This window comes from Pipistrellus kuhlii, unplaced genomic scaffold, assembly GCF_014108245.1.
Source record: "Pipistrellus kuhlii isolate mPipKuh1 unplaced genomic scaffold, mPipKuh1.p scaffold_m20_p_85, whole genome shotgun sequence".
Taxonomy (NCBI): domain Eukaryota; kingdom Metazoa; phylum Chordata; class Mammalia; order Chiroptera; family Vespertilionidae; genus Pipistrellus; species Pipistrellus kuhlii.
Genome location: NW_023425590.1, coordinates 699,001 through 723,548, shown reverse-complemented (window position 1 = coordinate 723,548; position 24,548 = coordinate 699,001). Strand labels below are relative to the sequence as shown.

The 24,548-nt window shown below is 54.0% G+C and overlaps 2 long non-coding RNA genes and 2 pseudogenes across 2 annotated transcripts; 3 read left to right on the top strand and 1 right to left on the bottom strand.

Annotated features, from left to right (window-relative positions):
• Positions 1 to 1,029: 1,029 nt before the first annotated feature.
• LOC123651820 lies at positions 1,030 to 9,491 on the top strand. The gene is made up of 2 exons (XR_006740776.1): positions 1,030 to 1,067; positions 9,336 to 9,491. It is a non-coding gene; the product is annotated as an uncharacterized LOC123651820 (long non-coding RNA).
• Positions 4,983 to 10,051, bottom strand: LOC118712235 (annotated as a pseudogene).
• Positions 5,174 to 5,751, top strand: LOC123651819. Its single transcript, XR_006740775.1, has 2 exons — positions 5,174 to 5,524; positions 5,566 to 5,751. It is a non-coding gene; the product is annotated as an uncharacterized LOC123651819 (long non-coding RNA).
• An 11,594-nt stretch (positions 10,052 to 21,645) lies between the features above and the next one.
• On the top strand, positions 21,646 to 23,462 carry LOC118712238 (annotated as a pseudogene).
• Positions 23,463 to 24,548: the final 1,086 nt, after the last annotated feature.

Genomic DNA, 24,548 nt, shown 5'->3' with positions numbered 1-24,548 from the left:
TCCCGGACGAATTCCCCCATCTGTTATGCCCAGACTTTGTGATCCCCAAGGACCACCAGGGAGCCGAGTCCGATGCAATAAACAAAAGAGCCTTCTCCATGCTAGCATGGGCCCCTCCCATCCACGCCGGCAGCATGGCGGAAGAGAGAGAATTTCTCCCAGTCCAGGGGTTTTACTCCGGTCAGTGGTGATGTCACTGCCTCGGCTAACCCTGATTGGTTGGGTGAGAGCTAGGGATAACTCCGCCCTGCGGGGCGGAGTTGGGAGCTCATCCCTGCCCTCTCAATACGTCAACGCTCAACCACTGAGCCACACGGGCTGGGCCCCTCTCTGCTCTTAAAGGCTCATACGATTACATTAGACCCGCTTGCGAAACCTCCCTTCCTCATAGAACTCTGCATAGTACAGGAGGAATTCTCATCCATGTACAGGACCCCCCCTCCCCCAAGGGTGGGGAGTAGACAGAGGACAGTTACCCATTGCCATGCTGAGCCCTGCGTGCTATGGAGGCCGAGCCTGAGGGCCGGAGGTACAGACCCGGGTCAGAGCGAGAGAACTCGGGGCTGGGGCTGCAGGCTCAAAGTCAGAATAGAACAGGCCTCGTCTGTGTGTGTGTGTGTGTGTGTGTGTGTGTGTGTGTGTGAGGGGGAAATTCAGGACACAGCGTCCAGAAGGATGGCTGCTCTGGCTGGGGTCGGGGGGGTCTCAGCTGGGAAGGAGGCCCCCTGTCCACCCTCCTGGGTCCAGGTCAGACCCAGTGCCCTCCTGTGGGAACTGGCTCGCCTTCAGCTCCAAGGAGGGGTTCGGAAGCTCTAACGGTCACCCGGCCGTGGGGGCGTTGTTCTGAGACTGTGTGCATTTTGCGGGGAAGAGGTTCACAGCTTTTACCAGATTCTCCACGGCGTCCAAGAAAGGAGAGAAAGAAAAAGAAGCAAGGGGTGAATCAATCCATACCCCAAGGGGGGAGGGGCCGGGCTGGCCAGTGTGCCCAGTGGCTAGAGCTTTGGCCTGCACACTGCAGGGTTGAGGGTTTGATTCCTGGCCAAGGGCATGTACCTGGGTTGCAGGTTCACTCTTCACCCCTAATCTTCCTTTCTCTCTTTCTCCTCCCCCTCCTCCCAAAAAACACACAATGGAAAAGTATGCTCTGGTGAGGATTGTATAAACAATACCCAAGGGCTTTATTTTCATGGCTGCCACGCATCACTGGCCCAAGCAGGAGCCACGGAGGACACAGCGGGGTTCTTTAAAGCCCGCTGGCCCTGCAGGATTGGTGCCTGTGGGAAGCAGAGATCCTGAGAGGCTGTGGGGGGGGAGGGGGGGGGCGCAGAGTGTGCAGGCTGTGAGGTCTGCGACTGGGTCACCATCAAATGCTCAGGATCGGGTGCAAGCTCCCTTTCCCAACATGCCTGCTCTGGTCTGAATGTTCGTGCTCTCCCCCTCCCCCTCTGCCCCCACCTCCTTCCCCAATTCATGTTGAAGTCCTAACCCCCAAGATGTTGGCTTAGGAGGTGCCTAGACCATGAGGGTGGAGCCTCCCTGACGGGAACCGGAATCGAATGCCCTTATGAAGAGACCCCAGAGGGCGCCATTGCCCCCTTGCTCAGGGGAGGACACCCCAAAAAGATGGCTGTCCAGGAAGCAGGCCTTCACCAGGCACCTCCCCGCAGTGCCGTGGTCTTTGGCTCCCGTCTCCAGGCCTCTCTATAAGCCGCCCAGCCTGTGGGATTTGCTGCAGCACCTAATGCATGAAGACCCTGCTGCCACCTGCCCTCCCCGGGCCCTCCCAGTGCCCCCTCAGGGGCCGTGCCCCTTGCAGACCAGGAACACTGCCAGAAGGCGGGTCCCTGGCAGCACACTCGCTCAGAGTTGGGGGAAAGGTTTGTGCTGGGGGAGGAGGACTGGGCCTGGCGGTGAGTTTCTCTGTGACCTTGTTCTGGGAAGAGAAGCCCATTTCAAGACCACGCCCTGAAGGAGCACCAGAGCCCGATAAGGTGCACGTCCTTCCGCCCCGACTTTCCTGCTGCCCCGGGGGGGGGGGGGGGGGGGGGCGGGGGGCACTGGCCACGTGGGGCCGTGGCCTGCAGAGCCTGCGCTGTGGTCGGACATGGCCGTTGGCTGCAGAGGCCGGGGGTGGGGCGCGTGTGCAAATGAGACTCCGGCTTTCACACCAGAGCTGCCAGCAGGACTCCCGCCCTCCCACTCTGCCTGCCCACACCTGGGCCAGCCTGTCCGCTGGTGTCCGTGAGCGCCTGTAAGTCAGCTCCCCCAGAGGGGCAGACGCAGAAGCCGGGCAGGGGCAGATCCAGCCTTCCCACTTAGGTTCCTTCCGGCACCCCAACACCACGTGGCTGGGGAAAGAGGCACCCCAACACCACGTGGCTGGGGAAGAGGCACCCCAACACCACGTGGCTGGGGAAGAGGCACCCCAACACCACGTGGCTCGGAAAGAGGCACCCCAACACCACGTGGCTCAGAAAGAGGCACCCCAACACCACGTGGCTCGGAAAGAGGCACCCCAACACCACGTGGCTGGGGAAAGAGGCACCCCAACACCACGTGGCTGGGGAAAGAGGCACCCCAACACCACGTGGCTCGGGAAAGAGGCACCCCAACACCACGTGGCTCGGGAAAGAGGCACCCCAACGCCACGTGGCTCAGAAAGAGGCACCCCAACGCCACGTGGCTGGGGAAAGAGGCACCCCAACACCACGTGGCTCGGGAAAGAGGCACCCCAACACCACGTGGCTCAGAAAGAGGCACCCCAACACCACGTGGCTGGGGAAAGAGGCACCCCAACACCACGTGGCTCAGAAAGAGGCACCCCAACACCACGTGGCTCAGAAAGAGGCGCCCCAACACCACGTGGCTCAGAAAGAGGCACCCCAACACCACGTGGCTCAGAAAGAGGCACCCCAACACCACGTGGCTCGGAAAGAGGCATCCCAACACCACGTGGCTCAGAAAGAGGCACCCCAACACCACGTGGCTCGGAAAGAGGCACCCCAACACCACGTGGCTGGGGAAGAGGCACCCCAACACCACGTGGCTCGGAAAGAGGCACCCCAACACCACGTGGCTCGGGAAAGAGGCACCCCAACACCACGTGGCTGGGAAAGAGGCACCCCAACACCACGTGGCTCGGGAAAGAGGCACCCCAACACCACGTGGCTCGGGAAAGAGGCACCCCAACGCCACGTGGCTCGGAAGAAGGCACCCCAACACCACGTGGCTTGGGGAAGAGGCGGCCCCAACACCACGTTGGCTCGGAAAGAGGCAAACCCCAACACCACTGGATCGGGAAAGAGGCAACCCAACCCACGTGGGCTCGGAAAGAGGCCACCCCAAAACCACGTGGCCCTCAGAAAGAGGCACCCCCAACAACCACGTGGCTCGGAAAGAGGCACCCCACACAACGTGGCTGGGGAAAGAGGCACCGCCAACACCACGTGGCTGGGGAAAGAGGCCACCCCAACACCACGTGGCCTCGGGAAAGAGGCACCCCAACACCACGTGGCTCGGGAAAGAGGCACCCCAACGCCACGTGGCTCAGAAAGAGGCACCCCAACGCCACGTGGCTCGGGAAAGAGGCACCCCAACACCACGTGGCTCGGGAAAGAGGCACCCCAACACCACGTGGCTCAGAAAGAGGCACCCCAACACCACGTGGCTGGGAAAAGAGGCACCCCAACAACCACGTGGCTCAGAAAGAGGCACCCCAACACCACGTGGCTCAAAAGAGGCGCCCCAACACACCACGTGGCTCAAAAAGAGGCACCCCAACCACCACGTGCTCAGAAGAGGCACCCCAACACACGTGGCTCGGAAAGAGGCATCCCAACACCCACGTGGCTCAGAAAGAGGCAACCCAACACAACGTGGCTCGGAAAGAGGCCACCCCAACACCGTGGCTGGGAAGGCACCCCAACACCACGTGGCTCGGAAAGAGGCACCCCAACACCACGTGGCTCGGGAAAGAGGCACCCCAACACCACGTGGCTGGGGAAAGAGGCACCCCAACACCACGTGGCTCGGGAAAGAGGCACCCCAACACCACGTGGCTCGGGAAAGAGGCACCCCAACGCCACGTGGCTCGGGAAAGAGGCACCCCAACACCACGTGGCTGGGGAAGAGGCGCCCCAACACCACGTGGCTCGGAAAGAGGCACCCCAACACCACGTGGCTTGGAAAGAGGCACCCCAACACCAACGTGGCTCAGAAAGAGGCACCCCAACACCACGTGCTCGGAAGAGGCACCCCAACACCACGTGGCTGGGAAGAGTACCCAACACCACACGTGGCTCAGAAGAGGCACCCCAACCCACGTGCTCTAAGAGGCACCCCACCCCACGTGTCTCGGAAAGAGGCAACCCCCAACACGCACCCGTGGCTGGGGAAAGAGGCGCCCCAACACCACGTGGCTTGGGAAAGATGCACCCCACACCACGTGGCTGGGGGAAGGAGGCACCCCACCACCACGTGGCTCGGGAAAGAGGCACCCCCACCACCACGTGTCGTCGGAAAGAGGCACCCAACAACACCACGTGGCTCGGAAAGAGGCACCCCAACACCAGTGCTGGGGAAAGAGGCAACCCAGACACCACGTGGCTCGGTAATAGGCACCCCCAGACGCACGTGGCTGCAGAAAGAGGCAACCCCAACCGCCACGTGGCTCGGGGAAAGAAGGCAACCCAACACCACGTGGCTCGGGAAAGACGGCACCGCCAACACCACGTGGCTCAGAAAGAGGCACCCCACACCACGTGGCTCAGAAAGAGGCACCCCAACACCACGTGGGCTCGGGAAAGAGGCACCCACCAACACCACGTGGCTCGGAAAGAGGGCACCCCCCAACACCACGTGGCTGGGGAAAGAGGCACCCCAACACCACGTGGCTGGGGAAGAGGCGCCCCAACACCACGTGGCTGGGGAAGGAACCGAGGCTTCCCCCAGGACTGCAGTGAGAAGGAAGGAATCGAGAGGGGCGGCAACACCTCGTTTTTATTCTTTATTTTTTTCGGGGGCGCGGCATGTGGCACACCGTCACCCCGGGTCTGGGCACCCCTGCGTCAGGCACCGGTCCTCTTCTCCTCTTCCTCGCACCGGGAGCGACAGGAAGCTAAACGACCAGGGACACCAGGGCCCCCGCGCCGCCCAGGACGACTTTGGAGGACAGGGACAGGCCGGCCGCTCCTGCGGAGGAAGCGGGGCTGTGCAGAGGGCCCGGCGGCAGGGACAGCTCCGAGGGTCCGAGATGCCGGCGGGACCCCTCAGGGGAGCCTGAGGCCCAGACACCGGCCAGCTCCCTCCTGGGCTCCCCCCACCCAGGACCCTGCTGTGGGCGGAATGCTGCAGGCGGCTCCCCAGGGGGGTGAATTCCGGGGTCACCCCGAGCGGGAAGCTGCCCACCTCTCCAGGGGAGGGCTGAGGCCCAGCTGGCAAACCCTTTGGTCAGTGCCCACCGAGCCCACAGGGCCCAGGCCTGGGCTCCGTCCCTCCCTCCAGCCAGAGGACCGGGCGGGGTGTGTGTGTGTGTGTGTGTGAGACACAGGCCCGCTGGGCCAGGACCTGGGCTGGTCCCTGAGGCCCTCGTCCTTCTCGCCCACCGGGGACACTTACCCACTGACTGCAGAGTAGCGACCATGCCTCCAGCGGCCACCCCACCCCCGTTGGCGATGGCGGATACCGACATCATTTTGGCTGCCAAGGAGGAGGCGGTGATTCCCGCCCCGGTGAAGCCAACGGCGCCCAGGACCACGGGCACAGCGCCCACGGTCGCGGCTGTCCAGGGAGAGGAGCTGGGTCAAGGTCACACTCAGGAAAACGGGCCTCTCCCCCTTCACACACACACAGCTTGGGGGTCTCAAGGAGGTGGGGAACGGGGTGAACTGGAAACTTGGGCGAGACTGGGCCTGGTCAGCAGTCACAGGACAAGGGGAGAGCAGGTGGGGTCGCTGGGGATGCGGCTGGACTGCCCGTGGGAGAGCCCAGCCCTTGGGTCTCAGGGTCCCCAGGCCTGCAGCGCAGTGCGGCCTCCAGCTCCTGTCTTGGCCGAGGAGGTCTCCAGGGCAGGCAGCCCCGCACCCAGGGCCCCACATGAGCCAGCAGTTCCCGGCACGTCACCAGGAGCAGTAGGAACCCTCTCCCATCCCAGTGACCCTCCCCCAGCCCGGTGACCCTCCCCCAGCCCTGGGACCCTCCCCCAGCCCGGTGACCCTCCCACAGCCCGGTGACCCTCCCCCAGCCCTGGGACCCTCCCCCAGCCCTGGGACCCTCCCCCAGCCCTGGGACCCTCCCCCAGCCCGGGGACCCTCCCCCAGCCCGGTGACCCTCCCCCAGCCCGGGGACCCTCCCCCAGCCCGGGGACCCACCCCCAGCCCGGGGACCCTCCCCCAGCCCGCCAAGGACAGCATGGCTCTAGGGCAGAGGAAGTGGGAGCTCAGAGGCCTCCAGTCCCAGCCCCTGCTCTGCCCAGAGGACACGGGCCCTGGGGCTGCCCCACAGGATCCTCCTCCGGCTCTCCTGCTCCAGATCCCTTTCTGGTTCCTGGGCCCTGGCTCGTGCTCCTCTCCATCCTTCCACCTCCCTCCCTGGCGTACGGAGGCCCGGAGGCCCAGGCCAACATGGGCATGCGCAAGGCTGGGTGTGCCCCAAGTCCCAGGATCTGGGGACACAGGAGGCCTTTCCCTAAAGAAACTCACCTCCTCCGATCGCCGCCACGACAGCCTTGACTGGAAACCAAAGGACATTCTGTGGTCAGAGCCACACCGGCCTCCCTCCCTCCTTCCCTCTGTCCCTCCCTTCCTCCCTCCTTCCCTCCCTCCCTCCCTCCCTCCCTCCTTCCTTTCCTCCCTCCCTCCCTCCCTCCTTCCTTCCCTCCCTCCCTCCTTTCCTCCCTCCCTCCCTCCTTCCCTCCCTCCTTCCTTCCTTTCTTCCTCCACTCCTTCCCTCCCTCCCTCCCTCCCTCCTTCCTTTCTTCCCTCCCTCCCTCCTTCCCTCCCTCCTTCCTTTCTTTCTTCCTCCACTCCTTCCCTTCCTCCCTCCCTCCCTCCCCCCCTCCCTCCCTCCCTCCTTCCTTTCCTCCCTCCCTCCTTCCCTCCCTCCTTCCTTTCTTTGTTCCTTCACTCCCTCCCTCCCTCCCTCCCTCCCTTCTTCCTTCCTTCCCTCCCTTCCTCCCTCCCTCCCTCCTTCCCTCCCTCCCTCCTTCCCTCCCTCCCTCCTTCCCTCTCTCCCGGAGCCCAGGGCCACCGCGGAGAGGGGCTGCCCAGGGGGGAACATAGGAAGGAATGACCCCGCCTGACACTCTCCCTCCCCCTCCCCAGCCCTCACTCTGAGAAGTGGGGTTTCAGAGGGGCAGCTTCAGGGTGCTGAGCTCCGCGAGGGGGGCTGGGCAGGCGGAACTAAGTGAGCGCAGCGTGGCCTGAAGCCATTGGGGCCTGAACTCGCAGCCCAGGTGCAGTTTGGGGGGTTACTGTATGCCGTTGGGGGGGGGGGTCCTCTAGCGAGCTGCGTCAGCAGTCCTCCCTAGGGAGGTGGAATCCCTGGCCACGTGGCTTAGGGCGCGGTATTTGGCAGGATGTCAGGTCACCTAAACCAAGGAGGTGTTTGCTCGGTGATGCTTCAGGGCCTGAATGTCCTCTCCTCCAGGCAGCCACCCAGACCCTCCCAACCAGAACTCCTTCTTCTCCCGAGACTGGAGCTACTTAGCACTTAAAAAAAAAAAAAAAAAAAAAAAATATATATATATATATATATATATATATATATATATATATATATATATATATATTTCTGGCCTTAGCTGGTTTGGTTCAGTGGATGTAGCATCAGCTTACAGACTGAAGGGTCCTGGGTTCGATTCCAGTCATGGGTACATGCCCAGGTTGTGGGCTCCATCCCAATAGGGGTGTGCAGGAGGCAGCCGATGGATGATGTTTCTCTCTCATCAATGTTTCTCTCCTTCTCTCTCTCTCTCTCTCTCTCTCTCTCTCTCTCTCTCTCTCTTCTCTCCTTTCCTCTCTATGAAATTAATAAAAACATATTTAAAAAAAAAAATCAAGAGCCCAGTTAGGAAAGATGTGCTGCCTAACGTGACTGCTCAGCAGCAGGAGGAGGGAGGCTGCACAGGGGCAGTGAAGGCCGTGCCTCCGGAAGCCTGGAGGCCCGGAGGGAAGGGTGCTGCCTGCAACCCGCCTTGAGCAGAGCTGGAGGTTACGGGGGAGGGAGCTGGGCCTTGCATTTCCTCCGGGGGCCTGGCCCTTCCTGCCGGGCTCTGGCACCTAGGCTTGCTGCCTTTGTTCTCTGAGAACATTATAGCTAGCACTTCCACCCTCTGAGTCTCCGGCCAGGGCCAGATGGTCTCTTCATTTGTAAATGAAGGACAACAGTGTCTTTGTCAGGGGTAGTTATGAGAATTCAACAGACTGATCAAAGGTGAACACTCAGCCTAGTGACTGTCTGGCGTTTGAGAAAAGCCATCGTGTTTCATCCTCAGCCGAGGACCCTCCTCGTTCGTTCCTCACAAACAGGAGGGAGCGGGGAAGGGGGCCAAGGAGCCGGTCTGCTAGCCAAGGCCAGTTACCTGCGAGTGGGCTAGCGGTCACGGCTGCCACGGGGGATGCCAGCAGGGAGGAGGCTTGCAGAGTCCCCAGCATGGAGCCCAGGGCGGCTTTGGATGACACCGTGAGCCCTGAGGAAGAAGGCGGGTGCGTGCACAGGGGTCAGCGGCCAGGCCGGGGTCAGGGGCCTGCGGCCGCCTTCCCCCTATTTCACACCATGTCTTTGGGGGGAGGGGCTGGAGAGAAAGGTCAATGTGGGGGGGGACACACACACACCACATACGCCCCCGGGGCAGAGGTGGAGGCGAGGACAGAGGCTTGCCTAGCCGTACTGACAGATCCCAGAAACATAGTTTTTCATGGAAAAAAAACACAACATCGTGTGACATATACATTATTCTGTATGTAAAGGGGAACACGTGCAAACAGAAAATACCCACTTGCAAAGATACACATATGAGGAACAGACACACGTTAGACATATTAGAAAGGCTGACCTTGGGGTTGGGGTGGGAGCAAAGGAGAAGAAAAGCAGTGAAATAAAAGAAATAAACCCAAGAGGGGCTTGCGTGAACTAATAGAGAAAATAGGCCCAAACTGAAGAATTCTGCTAAAATCCATGCTCTGGACCCGAGACCTCACATTGCAAACTGCTCTGAGAGGGGGACACATCGATAAGAAAACTAAAGGAGGTGACGCCCTAGCCGGTTTGGCTCAGTGGATAGAGCATCGGCCTATGGACTGAAGGGTCCCGGGCTCGATTCTGGTCAAGGGCAGGCTTCTCACCCACCCAGACCCTGGTCAGGCCCCATGCAGGAGGCAACCAATCGATGTGTTTCTCTCACATCCATGTTTCTCTCTGTCTTCCCCGCCACTTCCACTCTCTCTAAAAAAATAAAAATAAATGGAAAAATATCCTCAGATAAAGATTAAAATAATAATAATTATTAATAATAAATAAATAAACCAGATTTAATAATAATAAATAAAAAAACTAAAGGAGGTGAGTTTTGGGGGTGAATCCAGGGGAAATGAGAGCCAGGGAGCAAGGTTCCCTCAGACTGGAGGGGAGGATACCAGGGCCCCGTGGGGAGGGCACCCAGACCCCCAGCCTGCCCCTTCCCCGCCAGGACAGACCCCCAGCGGGGGGCCAGCAGGGAAGGCCACCCTCTCGCTCCCCATGGGGCCCTGAGCAGGACACTCCCTGGCCGCCTCCCAGCTGCCGCTGGCCCCTCCAGCCCCCCCAGGAGCACTCACCCAGGGATGACAGGCCAGTGAGGACGCTGCCAGAGGCCGCCCCGCCGGCTGCGGCCAGGGATGACAGGCCAGTGAGGACGCTGCCAGAGGCCGCCCCGCCGGCTGCGGCCAGGGATGACAGGCCAGTGAGGACGCTGCCAGAGGCCGCCCCGCCGGCTGTGGCCAGGCTCGCTGCGGACATGATCTTGGCGACGAATGGAGGAGGCTGCGATGGCTGCCATGGCGCACAGAGCAATAGGCAGGCAGGGGAGATACACCTGCAAGAAGCTGCGTCAGGGACAGGGACACTGGAACTGGGGTTTCCCCACCGTCTCTCTAGGGGCTGGATGAGGGGTGGTAGAGAGGCTTCTCTGCGCTGGGAGTGGGGAGGGGGCAGCAGGCCTGGAAAGGGCCCAGGCGTGGGAATTGGGGTGGGAGTGGAGGGTGAGGTGGACGGGGCAGGTTTTATTTCCTCAAGTGGGCGGCTTCCTTCCCCCCGAAAACACATCGACTCCTTAGGTATTTCTAGAACTCCCTTCAGTCTCCATGGAGCAACTTAAGGGCACCAGAATTAGAACATCAGCCCGGCTGGCTGATTGAGCGTCGACCCATGAGCCGGGGGTCAGGGTTCAATTCCCGGTCAGGGCACATGATTCGGGTTTTGGGCTCGATCCCCAGTGGGGAGCGTGCAGGAGGCAGTGGGTCCATGATTCTCTCTCATCACGAATGTTTCTCTCTTACCTCCCCCTTCCTCTCTGAAATCAATAACAACATATTTAAAAACAAACAAACAACAGAAAAAGGAAGTCCGAACCAATTCCGCTTTAAAGAGATGCTCCAGGCTGCCGCTCTGATGCAGCCCCTTCACCAGCACAGAGGTAAGGAGACACCGTGCACCTTTATAACTGAGAAGACTGGTGTGGCACAGAGGGGGCAAGGGATCCCCAAGGTTACAAGGACTTCATGGCCAAGTGCCATGGAGCCCGGGCTGGTCTGGCTCAGTGGATACAGCGTCGGCCTGTGCACTAGAGTCCCAGGTTCGATTCTGTTCAAGGGCACATGTCCGGGCTGCGAGCTCGAACCCCAGTAGGAGGCATGCAGGAGTCAGCCAATTAATGACTCTCCCATCACTGATGTTTCTCTCTCTCTCTCCCTTTGCCTTCCTCTCTTAAATCAATAAAAATATACATCTATTTTTAAATTGCCACTGACCCATGTTCAGCTGCTTCCAAAGCTCTGGCTTGCCATGGTTCTGATCTGCTTCCTTCTAACCATAACTGGCCTCCTCCCCCTGCCTGTCGCACCCCCACCCAGGAATGGACAAGGCAGATGGTCCCCAGAGTCCTAGACCCCAGAGACAGCTGGGGGCTGAAGCCCCTTCCCTCCCCCTCTCTCTGATGAGAAACAAGAGTGTTCTGTGAGTCAACCCACAGGGGTCTGCACTCACTCCCTGAGCCCACATGCCACCCCAGGTGGGGACACCCCAGAAGGGGGCCACCCCAGGAGGGGGCCACCCCAGGTGGGGGCCATGGTAGGAGCAGCCCGGCCACCAGCCCATGTCTTACCTGGAGAAGAGTTCTGAAATGCAGAACTGACTCCGCTCGCTGGAGGGTTTTAGTGGTTACAGCACCGGGAGGCGGAGCAGTTTGGCCCTCAGGGATGCAGAGAGCAAACAGGATTAAGTTTTCTTTTACAGGAAAATGAAACTGCTCTTGTTTCACAAGAAACTGAAACTGCATTCCAACCCTTCCCCCACCCACTGCAGGGGAAACCCAGCTGCTGTGGGCATGGGATCCGCCCCTGTGTCCACCGCCGTGGGGAACATAATACACTTCATCCTTCAATTCAGGGATGTGCTCTCTGCATAGTGAGGATCATAAGAAATCAGATAAAGAAGTCATAAGAAGTCATATAACAAAAGGGTAAACATTAACTTCTAACGGACATAAGAAGGTGGTTTTCAGAAAAGCATTAATCTGTGCAATGGACAGATGTTCAGTTTTTTAAAAAAAACCTATTCTGAGGGCCCGCCATGTGGCCATGGGTCTAGTATGGAGTCAGAGCAGAGGCTGCTGTAATAATGTAATCCCTCTAATGTATGAAATAATTGTTGTGTGAACTGTTTGCTGTATGGCGATAGATCCTCCCTTCCTCCAGTTGATGGACAAATGTAAACCCCACCTGCGGCCAGTCATTCCTGAGCTCTGAACCACCCATCAGCACCTGCCAAATACCCTAAGCCCCCGATTCCTAAGTCCCTAATCACCAATCAGCGTGTGCTGAGTCCCCTATCCTTAAAGGGGCTTGTACCCCGGCCCTCGCTCTCTTCCGCCCCTCTCTGTGGAAGCAGCCGACAGGGGTACTCTTCCCTCCAATAAAGCCTGTGTGTGTCCGGCCATCCTGGTCTCCGGCTACCTTCTTTATTCAATCTATCATATGGAAACTCCCAATACTCTGTGACTTCCAAAATTAATGAACACCCCACTATCTTGATGTGAAGCTCTGAGCCCTTAAAGTGTAAACGCCCTGCTCCTGGCATAAGGCACACCGTCTGGCCCACACCGATAAGGACACAGTTGTTTACGGCGGTCCATAAAACCCGGGGACCAGCTCCAGTTGTGGTCTACACTGATAAGATAAAGTTGTTTATGGCGGTCCATATAACCCAGGGCCAGCTCCAGTTGTGGTCAACACTGCGTTTGTCCCACTAAGTCTAGGCAGATAATCAATTAACTGGTGCTTAATTGGGACAGGGGCCAAACTAGACCCCCATATGTGTCCTCCTGGAGCTTGCAGCTTGAAGGGAAGACCAAATAAGGTAAGAAACGGAATATGCTGAGTGTGATTTGAAGAACTTTCGAAGCAAAAGGAGGTAGGGTCCAGGTATGAGAGGAAGAGGGAGAGAGGCAGGAAGTGAGGTCAGAAGGTAAGGGGAGCCAGGCTGTGTGAGACCTCGCAAATCCTTGCAAACACTGGATCTTGTGCTCTGAGTGAGTTGGGAAGCTACGCAAGGAGTGACAAGGTCAGGTTCCCTATGCCTGCGCCATGGAGAATAGACGGAAGTGTCTGTCCTTTCCATGTCAGGGTTCGGCATGGGTAATGTGATAGGAGCATGTTCTTTATATTCGCTTCCCTGTACAGGAATCCACACCCCTCCCTCCAGCACCCCGCCCGTCAGGTACGTTCCACACCAGAGAGTGTGCGAATTCGCACACTGAGAGAGTGTGGGTGGCATCAGTCTCACCACCCTCCCAATGGCCACCCTGATTGCAGGGGGCTCACAGCAGGTGCCGAGGCTTAGCTCACATCCGGTGGAAGCACACCCTGCCAGCATGTGGGGTATGAGTTTTATCAGCAATTCTACAAACTTTCAAGAGTAAATGTAACTTCTAGAGCTTCTGCCACCATCCCTTCCCAGCTCACTGTCAGATCCCTTCCTATGTCATCAAGAAATTAGATGCTGCCTAGATGCTGCCTGAACCAAAACCTAACATTGTCACTGGTAATAAAATGTAAAGGGAGCCGGCCAACCTTGATGGCTCTGAATGGTCAGAGCTATTAACTCATCATCTAGTTGAAAGAGTGGTAGTTGAGGCAACTTGAATTTGTTGATCATATGTAAATTCTTTTAAAAAAAATATATTTTATTGATTTTTATACAGAGAGGAAGGGAGAGAGATAGAGAGTTAGAAACATCAATGAGAGAGAGTCATTGATCAGCTGCCTCTTGCACCCCCCTACTGGGGATATGCCTGCAACCAAGGTACATGCCCTTGACCGGAATCAAACCCGGGACCCTTCAGCCCTTCAGTCCCCAAGCCGATGCTCTATCCATTGAGCCAAACCGGTCCCGGAGATCATATGTAAATTCTTGTTGATTTTCTGTTGTTGGAATTTCCTGCCTAAGAGATGTCTTTGTTTCAGAATCTCAATAAAAGGAATGGTAAAAGGCCAGAGGATAGAGTAGTCCTCCTCTATAGGTGGACTTCCCACATGGCCCCCATTTTTCCAAAATTAACTCTTTTCTAGTCCCAGTCTCTCTCTCTCTCTCTCATTTTAGTGTGCGGCCTTCTCCAGAAACCTGACTCTGAGTGGGCCCTGAACCACGCAGGTCGTGATAAGGTATCCCACAAGATGCAATCACAAAAGAATTCTTTTTCCAATGTCAACTGCACCAACCGCCAGCATCTATGTGCATGAACTGCCTTTCATCCGTGGCTCTGGGGAAACTACCCAGCTCCTCGAATTTCAACCACTCTTCCTGTTCAAAGGCTTGGGTCTTGTTTCTAATCTGCTCTCTGTCCCAAATCCCCAGGAACTGAGCTTGGCTGTGCTCCTGGCCTGGCTCGGGTGTTTATAAAGCAGTTCCATGCAGAAGGAAGGCCTGGGGCGGCCTTGCAAACTCAAAGACCTAAAGTCACCACAAGGACGGTCTGAAGTGAAAACTAACTAAAAGCAGTGGTGGTGGGCAGGCAGGCCCGAGGCCGGTACCTCCCCTGACAAGATCAAGCTGTACCTTCACGGAGCCTGTTGTCTTTTTGCATCCATGAGAGCATCTCATTGGAAAGTCCCAGTAATTTCCCTTTTTCCGGACTCATCAAAGCACAGGCACCACTCTGCGGAAACCACACATCCCCTCATTGTTATTGAGTTAATTGTTAATTGTTAACTATCCTGCACCCACTTAAGAAAAAGAAGTGTGTGTCTATAACTTCATTTTTTTAAAAATATATTTTATTGATTTTATACAGAGAGGAAGGGAGAGAGATAGAGAGTTAGAAACATCGAGGAGAGAGAGTCATCGATCAGCTGCCTCTTGCACACCCCCTACTGGGGATATGCCCGTAACCAAGGTACATGCCCTTGACCAGAATCGAACCCGGGACCCTTCAGTCCCCAAGCCGACGCTCTATCCATTGAGCCAAACCGGTCCTGGCTATAACTTCATTTTTTATTCAATCCCAGAGGTCTCCCCGCTTTGCTTTCTCTCCCCACCCTCCAATCTATCACCAATGAATTTCATGCAACCCACTTACATCTCCTCCTTTGATTGTCCTGTAAAAACAAGGTGAAAAAGCTCCAGTCCCTGGACATTATCCCAATATGTTGAGATTCTTCTTCCTGGCAATTGTTGACAGTTTGGCTTAAATGAACTCACAAAAATTTTTTTACAGGTTGGAATGTTTTTGCATGAACAAGGAGAAACTAGTTACTATAGAGAACAACATCCTAATAGCTTTCTGACCCCAAGCTCTAGCCAAGTGCCAGTCAATTTCATCACAGCAAATTGTTGAAAGAGACACACACATCTGCTCTCCACTTTCTCACCTTACAGCTGCTCCTAATACAGAATAGCAAATATTCTCAGGCATTCAAAAAGCTATCTATAGGATGTGAGGGCGATCTGGCTGCGACATCTGTCACCCCATTGATCGCCAGGGTTGATTCGGCTGATCTGGCTGGCTAGGCGGGTGTCCCCCTCCTTCCTCACCGATCCATGTGCGTCCCTCCCGAAGCTGCGCACTTGGTCGAAGAGGACTACTTTCCTCCTAGAGGAGAGGACTGGTCTTCAGTCAAGGGTATACGAGTAGCTGCGCTCCCCTGCTAGAACCTCCAAACAAGCTCTCAAAAAGCTATCTATATATATAAAAGCCTAAGCAACTGAGCTATCGAGTGACTGGACAATCAGTTGATCAGTCGCTATGATGTGCCCAGACCACCAGGTGGCAGATGCTTAATGCAGGAGCTTCCCCCAGGTGGTCAGTGTGCTCTCACAGCAGAGTGCTGCTCAGTGAGCTTACCAAGCAGCAGTATCAGCAGGCACAGCAGAGCCAGAATGAGTAGGAACTGCACAGTGCCAGGCCTGGACTTGGGCTCCTCCCCAGCTTCCTGCTGCTTCTTGCACTACTACATCCCTTGGGGGATGTTAGACTGCCAGTTTCAGCCCATGACCTGCAGGTATCAGACTGAAACTGGCAGTCCGACATCCCCTGAGGGGTCCCGGATTGCAAGAGGGTGCAGGCTAGGCTGAAGGACCCCACCAGTGCACAAATCCATGAACCAGGCCTCTGGTAGATAATAACACAGCAAATGATTTGCCTACAACTCTGACAAGAACTCAAAAGATACAGATACAATGAACACAACCTGAGAATCCCTTCTAACACCCTTCTCTTCTGCCCTCCTGAGAATGTATGGTTACTTATTCCTGCGGGGGTCAGATTCGGCAGGGACTAGATATGGCGGGGATCTCCTTTTTTTAAATCCAGCATGGAGAGAGAGATGAACAAATTTAGAACAGGTTATAAGTAGAGGCAGCCAGGGATTGAGAAATAATAGAATAAATAATAAAAGAAAGAAAGAAAGAAAGAAAGAAAGAAAGAAAGAAGATGCAGAAATAGATTTTAAAGCTGGGAGCTGGGTGGAACACCATCCTCTCTGATGGAGAGGCAGCAAAGATGACAACCTGGCCCCTCCCAGCGCATTTTATTTTATACCTCCAATTTTATACCAGGAAGTATCACCAACTTATTTGCATTCTTAAGTAGGCCCTAGCATGCCTGGATTTACATATCTAGTCCCGCCCCTGCAGAAAGACACACGGGCTGATATGAAGGCCAAGCTGATTACACCGTCCGCCATCTTGGAGAAATGTGTATCTAAGACTTGGCTCTGCCAGTCACTTGGACTCAGCTAACAATTTAAAGAAATGTCCATGTGCCTTCCCAGGCGGCACCTCTACATATTCCCATGCATTTCCCATACTTTCCCCATAGATTGCCTTTGGAGGCCCAGTCTTCCCTCAGAGGAAGCCCTTATGCTGTCTCTGGAAGACAGCCACTGTCTTCGTTCACTCCTGGCCTCCTTCCCACAGGAACATACTTATCTTTCATATACTGAAGCTCCTGCCTTGACTCTAAGCTTATTCAGGCCTTGGGCTGTTCCCCCAGCAACCAAAGGTGAGCCCAGAAAGACTGAAACCAATCATCACATCCCATCACACTCAGAAACTGGGCCAGTAAAACTGGTTTAGGGATGAATAGATGACTCCACTTAAGACACTAACAAGATCCTGGACCAAATGCACTTCGGAAGGAAGCTTCCTTGCAATTCAGCAGAAGGATCATGGAAAATGTTCCTTTGGGGAACAAAGAAGTATGAATAAAGAAGTAGATAGCCTTCCCCAGGTCAATGTGACTCGATGACAGAGCATCAACCTATGGACCAAGAGGTCACAGTGCGATTGCTAGTCAGCGCACATACCCAGGTTGGGGAGTCTTCCCCCAGTGGGGGGAATACAGGAGGCAACCAATCAGTGAATCAATCTCATCATTGACTTTCTGGGTCTCTCTCCCTCTCCCTTCCTCCGTGAAAAGAATAAAAATATATTTTTTGAAAAGGAAATATTTTAAAATAAATAAATAAGAATGCCTGTCACAGCTGCGATGGCCCACCCATCCAAGATCTTGAAACCCACTCTGACCTTGACATCTGCCAAGGCCCTATTCCCAACATGGCCACGCTCACTCTGTCCCACCCGCTTGGATTAGGGGACACAGCACACAGCCCAGAAGAGGTACCACACGGCACACGGAGACACTGAGGCACAGGGCTGAGTGGAAACACCAATCTCAGAGGAGCAAGCCCAGTAGGAATTTCCCATAAATGCTGGCAAATGCACGCCCAGGCACAAGGCGCGTTTCCCTATGGGCCTGTTCTCTCCCGGTCCATGTGCGTACACATGTCAAGATGTACGCCCTGCCACCGGCGTGGCCCCTTCCATGCAGGGCGGGAAGAGACCTGTGAGCCAGGAAACTGCAGGGATTTCCTGTGGGAAGAGGAAGCACATCTCTGCATCACCCCTACTCCTCTCACAGTGCTCTGACAGGAGACTCTGGGGCAGCGCAGCTCCCTGGGCTGCCGCCTCCAGCCAGCAGGGGGCACCCCGAGGGATCCTCACAGTGCACCCCCCACTGCGTTCTGCCCGGAAGTCCCGCCCCTCCCAGAAGTCAGCTGCAGGTGCTCTTGCTGCTGGAACTGTGTGACCTGAGGGCCCTCAGGCAGCGCGGAGCCATGGAGCCTTGAGGCGGAGGTGGGCCTGGGCCCGGCGGGCGGGCCCTGAGGCGGCTGAGCCCCAGAGGAGTCCTGCCTGCGGCCTCGGAGGGCAGCCCCGCGGGGAGCCGCGCTCACTGGGTGTCAGTCAGCTTCTGCGGGGCCCTGGGGCGCGGGCTGAGGAGCGCCCCGCTCGGCTCCAGGTCCTCCAGGCATCGGGCTCCGCTCTGCTGCTCCAGCGGCCGAGGGGGCCCCTCTGAGTCGGGGTTTGTTTGTGAGGAAGCCGCCTCCTCACCTGCCAGGCCGCCCTCCCCGCAGAGGCCGCTGGAGCCCGGGCCGCTCTGCCCTGTGTGGGCCGCTCAGGGCGCAGCTCCGGGGCGTTCCCGGCCGAAGGCCTCCGTGTGGGACCCGGTCCTCCTCAGCCCGGGGCCTCCGTGTGGGACCGGGTCCTCCTCAGCCCGGGGCCTCATGTGGGACCGGGTCCTCCTCAGCCCGGGGCCTCCGTGTGGAACCGGGTCCTCCTCAGCCCGGGGCCTCGGTGTGGAACCCGGTCCTCCTCAGCCCGGGGCCTCGGTGTGGGACCCGGTCCTCCTCAGCCCAAGGGTTTGGCTCAGACATAAAGTCACCGACAGGGAGTAAAAGCCACGGACCCGACCACCTGCTGCAGGTCAGGTGTCCCCTGGACGTGTGCCCAGGAGGTCACTGCCCACTGGGCCCTTCAGCCTTCCTCGCGACAGGACGGACACCGGAAGTGGCGCCAGGGGCCCCATGAGCTCCAGGTGTGTGGTGCCCGGAGCGGCCTCGTGGGACCCAGAGTGTGTCCCAAGCCCAGGGTCCCTCATGGAGCTGCTGCTGCTCATGGATCCTTCAGCCATCAGGGCTCTGCAGATATGGGAGTCCCGCCGGAATTACCGTGTGTGCTCACGCAACTCCAGCAACATGGATGGTATTGCTCCTTTTCAATGCTCTGCTAAGTTATATTTTATATGAAGAGTTCCAATACATTTGAGGAAATTGTGCTTGAGTCAGTCCATTCCTGTGTTGATAACATTCCACCATAAAATTTTATACATGAATTTATCTTGATGACTACAGCATTCTAATTTGTTTTTTGAAAACCATTTCTACAGATTTAAGAGAAGAAGGGTGAGGGAGAGATAGAAACATCAATGATGAGAGAGAATGATAGACCATCTGCCTCCGGTACACCCCACATTGGGGATTGAACCTGCAAACTGGGCATGTGCGCTGACCAGGAATTGAACACCCATTTCCTGGTTCGTTGGTAGACAGTCTACCACTGAGTCTTGCCCCTGGGCTAATTTCTCTTTTTTTAAGTTACATTTGAACATGACATCTTGTGTTCATGGCTTGCTTTTCAGGTTGATCTTTAGTGAGGATCTCCAATAGGGAGTTCACAGTTGACATTATTTATTAAATAAAGAATATACCCTGTCTACGGGTGCTGGCCTCTATGAGGTCATGGTTTGCTCCAACCCATCTGCTCCTTCTCTGGAGGCTTGCAGCATTTAGTGTTTGCCCTTCAGCAGTTACACATGTATGTGACAATTGAAGCAGCCCCCGAAACCTACTCTTATCCCATGCCCCTCCATCTGGGTTCCTCTTCCTGCTCCTTTTCCTCAGAGTTTAGTCTTTTTCATCTAGTGATTGCATGGCTGGGCACAGCTGCTGGTTCCTCAGGTCTGCGTTTGGCAGGTGTCCCTTCCAGAGTGCCCCTCCACAGGGCTCCGTGCCACGACCTGGCCCTGCTCCCGCCTCCTCCTCCTCCAGGGTCAGCGTGTGATTCACAATGAGTGCTGTTGGATGTGCGGCATTGCAGACAGACATGTGTGGTGCTCTTGTCTCCAAGAAGCTAGACTGCTGGCTGAGGCAGTCCACCTTGACTTAGCAGGTGAGAGGGTGTGCTTACAGGCAGGTCCCAATGCCCGGGCAGGTTGCTTTGTGCTGCTTCCACCAGTCCCTGCGGCCCTATAGCAGTACTGCACACTCAGACGGTGTCTTCAAACGTGTGCCCTGTGGGGGGGTGTCTCCTACCGTGTGCATGTTGATGCGCTGATTTGAAAAGTACTAACTCTTCCAGCATAAACACTTCAGCTGGCTGGAATAAAGGGCCCCTGAGAGGAGCTCACTGCCACTATTGTCAGGTGTTTGCGATGACTTTTTGCCTGTTTTCTCTTCATATACAATATATAATCTTTATTGTTAAGATTATTACAGATATCCCTCTTATTTCCCCCATAGCTTCACTCCACCTGAGTCCCACCCCACTGCAGGCCCTTGCCACCTTATTGTCTCGGTGGGAACTGGGTGGAGGGGAGTTATTGGGGAGGGGGGGAACAGGGGAACAATTGTAATCATCTGAAATACAAAGAAGCATACTTACTGCATACATGCATATAAGATCTTTGTCTAATCTCTTCCCTCATCACCCCACATCCCATTCCCTTTGAGAATCATCTGTCTGTTTCATTTCTATGCCCCTGATTCTGTTCCATTCACCAGTTTATTATGTTCATCAGATTTTTTTATTCATTTTTAGATTCACTTGTTGATAGATATGTTTCTGTTGTCACTCTATTGTTCATAATTTTCTATCTTTACCTTTTTCTTCTTCCTCTTCTTAAAAAATGCCATTCAGCATTTCATATATGTAATTCTTGTTTGGTAGTGATAAACTCCTTTAGCTTTTACTTATCTGTGAAGCTCTTGATCTGACCTTCAATTCTGCATGATAGCTTTGCTGGGTAGAGTAATCTTGGTTGTAGATTCTTGCTATTCATCACTCTGAATATTTCTTGCCAGTCCCTTCTGGCCTGCATAGTTTCTGTTGAGAAATCAGCTGACAGTCCTATGGGTACTTTTTTATAGGTAACAAACTTTTTCTCTTGCTGCTTTTAAGATTCTCTCTTTGGGAAAAACTAAGATGGCAGCATAGGTAAATACCTAAACTGCCTCACACAACAATATCAAAACTACAACTAACAGACGAAATGGACACCATCCAGAACCATAGATAACCTAGCTGAGTGGAAATTATACAACTACAATAAAAGAAAAGGGGAAAGCACATTGATTCTGAGGAGCTGCAAAAGACTGAGGTACAGAGATGCGCACATGGAGGGGATGGGCGACTGTGCACGGGCAGCTGAGTGCGTGGTTGTCTTTCTAAAGTGGGAGGGAGACAAGGGCTCACAATTGTGCTGAACTCCAGTTCTGGACGAGTTTCTGGGAACCCTGTCACATTTGGGGAGAAACTGGACTGGCTGACAGCGGGCAAAACTCAAGGGTGGCTTTCTCTCAGAGGTGCTTGCAGTGATTACTGAGGGACACTGAGACCCAGGGGCCTCATAGGGCCGGGCTGACGATAAAGCTGTCTGCTCCGCCCTGAAACTCCACCCCATCCAAGCTGAGCACACAGGCTTTTGCAATTTTGCAAGTCTTATCTCATGAGAGTGTCGCCAGCACAAAAGTTCTTCCAGCGTAGACACAGCTGATCCTCACAGCCATTTGGCCTGGAGGTCAGTTCCTCCCAGTGATACCAACAACAATCTAGACAACTACAAAAAGGCTGAGCACACCGTCCACAAAGGGGTGCACCCCGGGGGTGCACCCCGAGTGTCCACCTCAGATAACTGGGGAGCCTGAGCCACTGTGCCCTATAGGACACCTAGCACACAAAGCTACTCTACCAGCTCAGGAAAGCAGCGAAAATGCGTAGACAAAGAAACACATCACAAATGAAAGAAATGGAGGAAAGTAAATGACTGAATATGCTGGGACCGAGGTTATGAATGTGATTTTTGATGAAAGTGGATTGGAAACATTTTCATGGTCTTTGTATATTTATATATATGTATTTTAAAATTTTGCATTTGACTTAAAGTGCCATGAGAAAATTTGCATATTGCAAGGTAGTCCTAGCCACCCCCTTGATTTGGGTACTTTTGGATATGTTCCTGCTGCTTTACTTCAGTGAATGCAACAAATGTGATGAAAAAAAGGAGAGAGGACTTCCTGCTGGGGATGTTTCAGAGCCAGTACAAAAGCTCATGAAGGTCCGGGAGAAATGGGAAAAACAGTCGTCATTCCTAAAGAGGATCAAGAAAAGATGAAAGAGATGTTTAAAATCAATCAGTTCAACTTAGTGGCAAGCCAGATGATTGAACTCAACAGATCTTTACCAGATGTTAGGCTAGAAAGGTGTAAAACAAAGGTGTATCCAGATAATCTTCCTACAACAAGTGTGGTGATTGTTTTCCACAATGAGGCTTGGAGCACACTTCTGCGATAGTGTCATAAATCCATAGTGTCATAAATCGCTCACCAAGACACATGCTAGAAGAAATTGTTCTACAGTAGTAGATGATGCCAGTGAAAGAGACGTTTTGAAAAGACCTCTGGAGAGTTATGTGAAAAAAATTTAAAGTACCAGTTCATGTAATTCGAATGGAACAACGTTCTAGATTGATTAGAGCCAGGTTAGAAGGAGCCGCTGTGTCCAAAGGCCAAGTGATCACGTTCTTAGACGCTCACTGTGAGTGCACAGTGGGGTGGCTGGAGCCTCTCTTAGCCAGGATCAAACAGGACAGGAAAACGGTGGTCTGTCCCATCATCGACATGATCAGTGATGATACCTTTGAGTACATGTCGGGTTCTGATATGACCAATGGGGGATTCAATTGGAAGCTCAGTTTTGGCTGGTACCCTGTTCCCCAGAGAGAAATGGACAGAAGGAAAGGTGACCGGACTTTTCCTGTCAGAACGCCTACCATGGCTGGAGGCCTGTTTTCAATAGACAGAGATTACTTCCAGGAGATTGGAACATACGATGCTGGAATGGATATCTGGGGAAGAGAAAACCTAGAAATTTCCTTTAGGATTTGGCAATGGGGAGGCACCCTGGAGATTGTTACTTGCTCACATGTTGGACATGTGTTTCGGAAAGCGACACCTTATACGTTTCCAGGAGGCACAGGAGAGATTATCAATAAAAATAACAGACGCCTCACAGAAGTATGGATGGATGAATTCAAGAATTTCTTCTATATAATTTCTCCAGGTGTTACGAAGGTAGATTATGGAGATATAACATCAAGACTTGGTCTAAGACACAAACTCCAGTGCAAACCTTTCTCTTGGTACCTAGAGAATATTTATCCTTATTCGCAGATTCCACGTCACTATTTCTCTTTGGGAGAGATACGCAATGTGGAAACAAGTCAATGTCTTGATAACATGGCTAGAAAAGAGAATGAAAAAGTTGGAATCTTTAACTGTCATGGTATGGGAGGTAATCAGGTTTTCTCTTACACTGCCAACAAAGAAATTAGGATGGATGACCTTTGCTTGGATGTCTCCAAACTCAATGGCCCAGTCACAATTCTCAAATGCCATCACCTAAAAGGCAACCAACTTTGGGAGTATGATCCCCTGAAACTGACCCTGCAGCATGTGAACAGCAACCAGTGCCTGGACAAAGCCATGGAGGAGGACAGCCAGGTGCCCAGCATCAGAGACTGCTGCGGAGCCCGGTCCCAGCAGTGGCTTCTCCGCAACGTCACCCTTCCGGAAATATTCTGAGACCAAATTCACACACGTAAACAATAAGGGTTGACTGGGCTACCTCAGCACACATTTCTGCCACATTCTTAAGTAGCAAAAAGGGGACAGTGCTCCCTCCTGCAGGTGAGGGTTCTCAGCCAGTAAGACTAGACTCACTCCTCACACGCCGTGAACCAGCCTCCTGCCACGTAGCGAGACTGTGTACACTGATGTTTACAAGGTCGAAGAGGCTTTCGTCAAGAGTCATTGTAAAGACTATTCCGACAGTGAAATAATCAACAACATGTGCTGCCGGAAAGCTGCACCTCTGAGGGTCTGCTCGCACAGCAGTGATTTCCATTGGAAATGCTGTCACGATGAAGAATTCCCATGGAAGAACTGGTAGCCAGTATATTAAATATACATATATATGTTTTTAAATATATGTTTTATTGATTTTGTACAAGGAGGAAGGGAGAGAGGTAGAGAGTTAGAAACATCGATGAGAGAGAGTCATGGATCAGCTGCCTCTTGCACACCCCCTACTGGGGATATGCCCGCAACCAAGGTACATGCCCTTGACCGAAATCGAACTTGGGACCCTTCAGTCCCCAAGCCGATGCTCTATCCATTGAGCCAATCCGGTCTCGGCCAGTATATTAAAGATGGATATAAAAATATATGAAAAGAACTGGAACCAGGTTCAGAATCATGAAAACAACATTTTTACAAAAAATAAATAAATAAACTATATTAAACAGGGTTTAAAGGAAATTAAAACAGAACTATGAGAAGTACAATTTGTTATAGTACAGAATCAAATTTCTATATAGATTTTATACCTCGGTGGGGAAAAACAACTGATTCCAGTGACGTTCATTTTGTTTTCATCTGTGATAGTCATGGATGCTTTTTTATTTCTCTTGGGGTGCTGAAATTGAGCTAGGGAAAAAGGCTCTTTGAAAGTAGTTTTAATTGCTTTCTACAATTTTTGAAACATGGTTTGTGGGCTGTTGGAATTGTAATTTTTAATTGCCTTCCAAAAATGGAGATTTAAAATAATGTCTGGTCTCACTCAACAGTTAGATATCTCAGTTGCTCTTGGGTCAACTGGCTTACAGACTTTCTCACAGGCACATA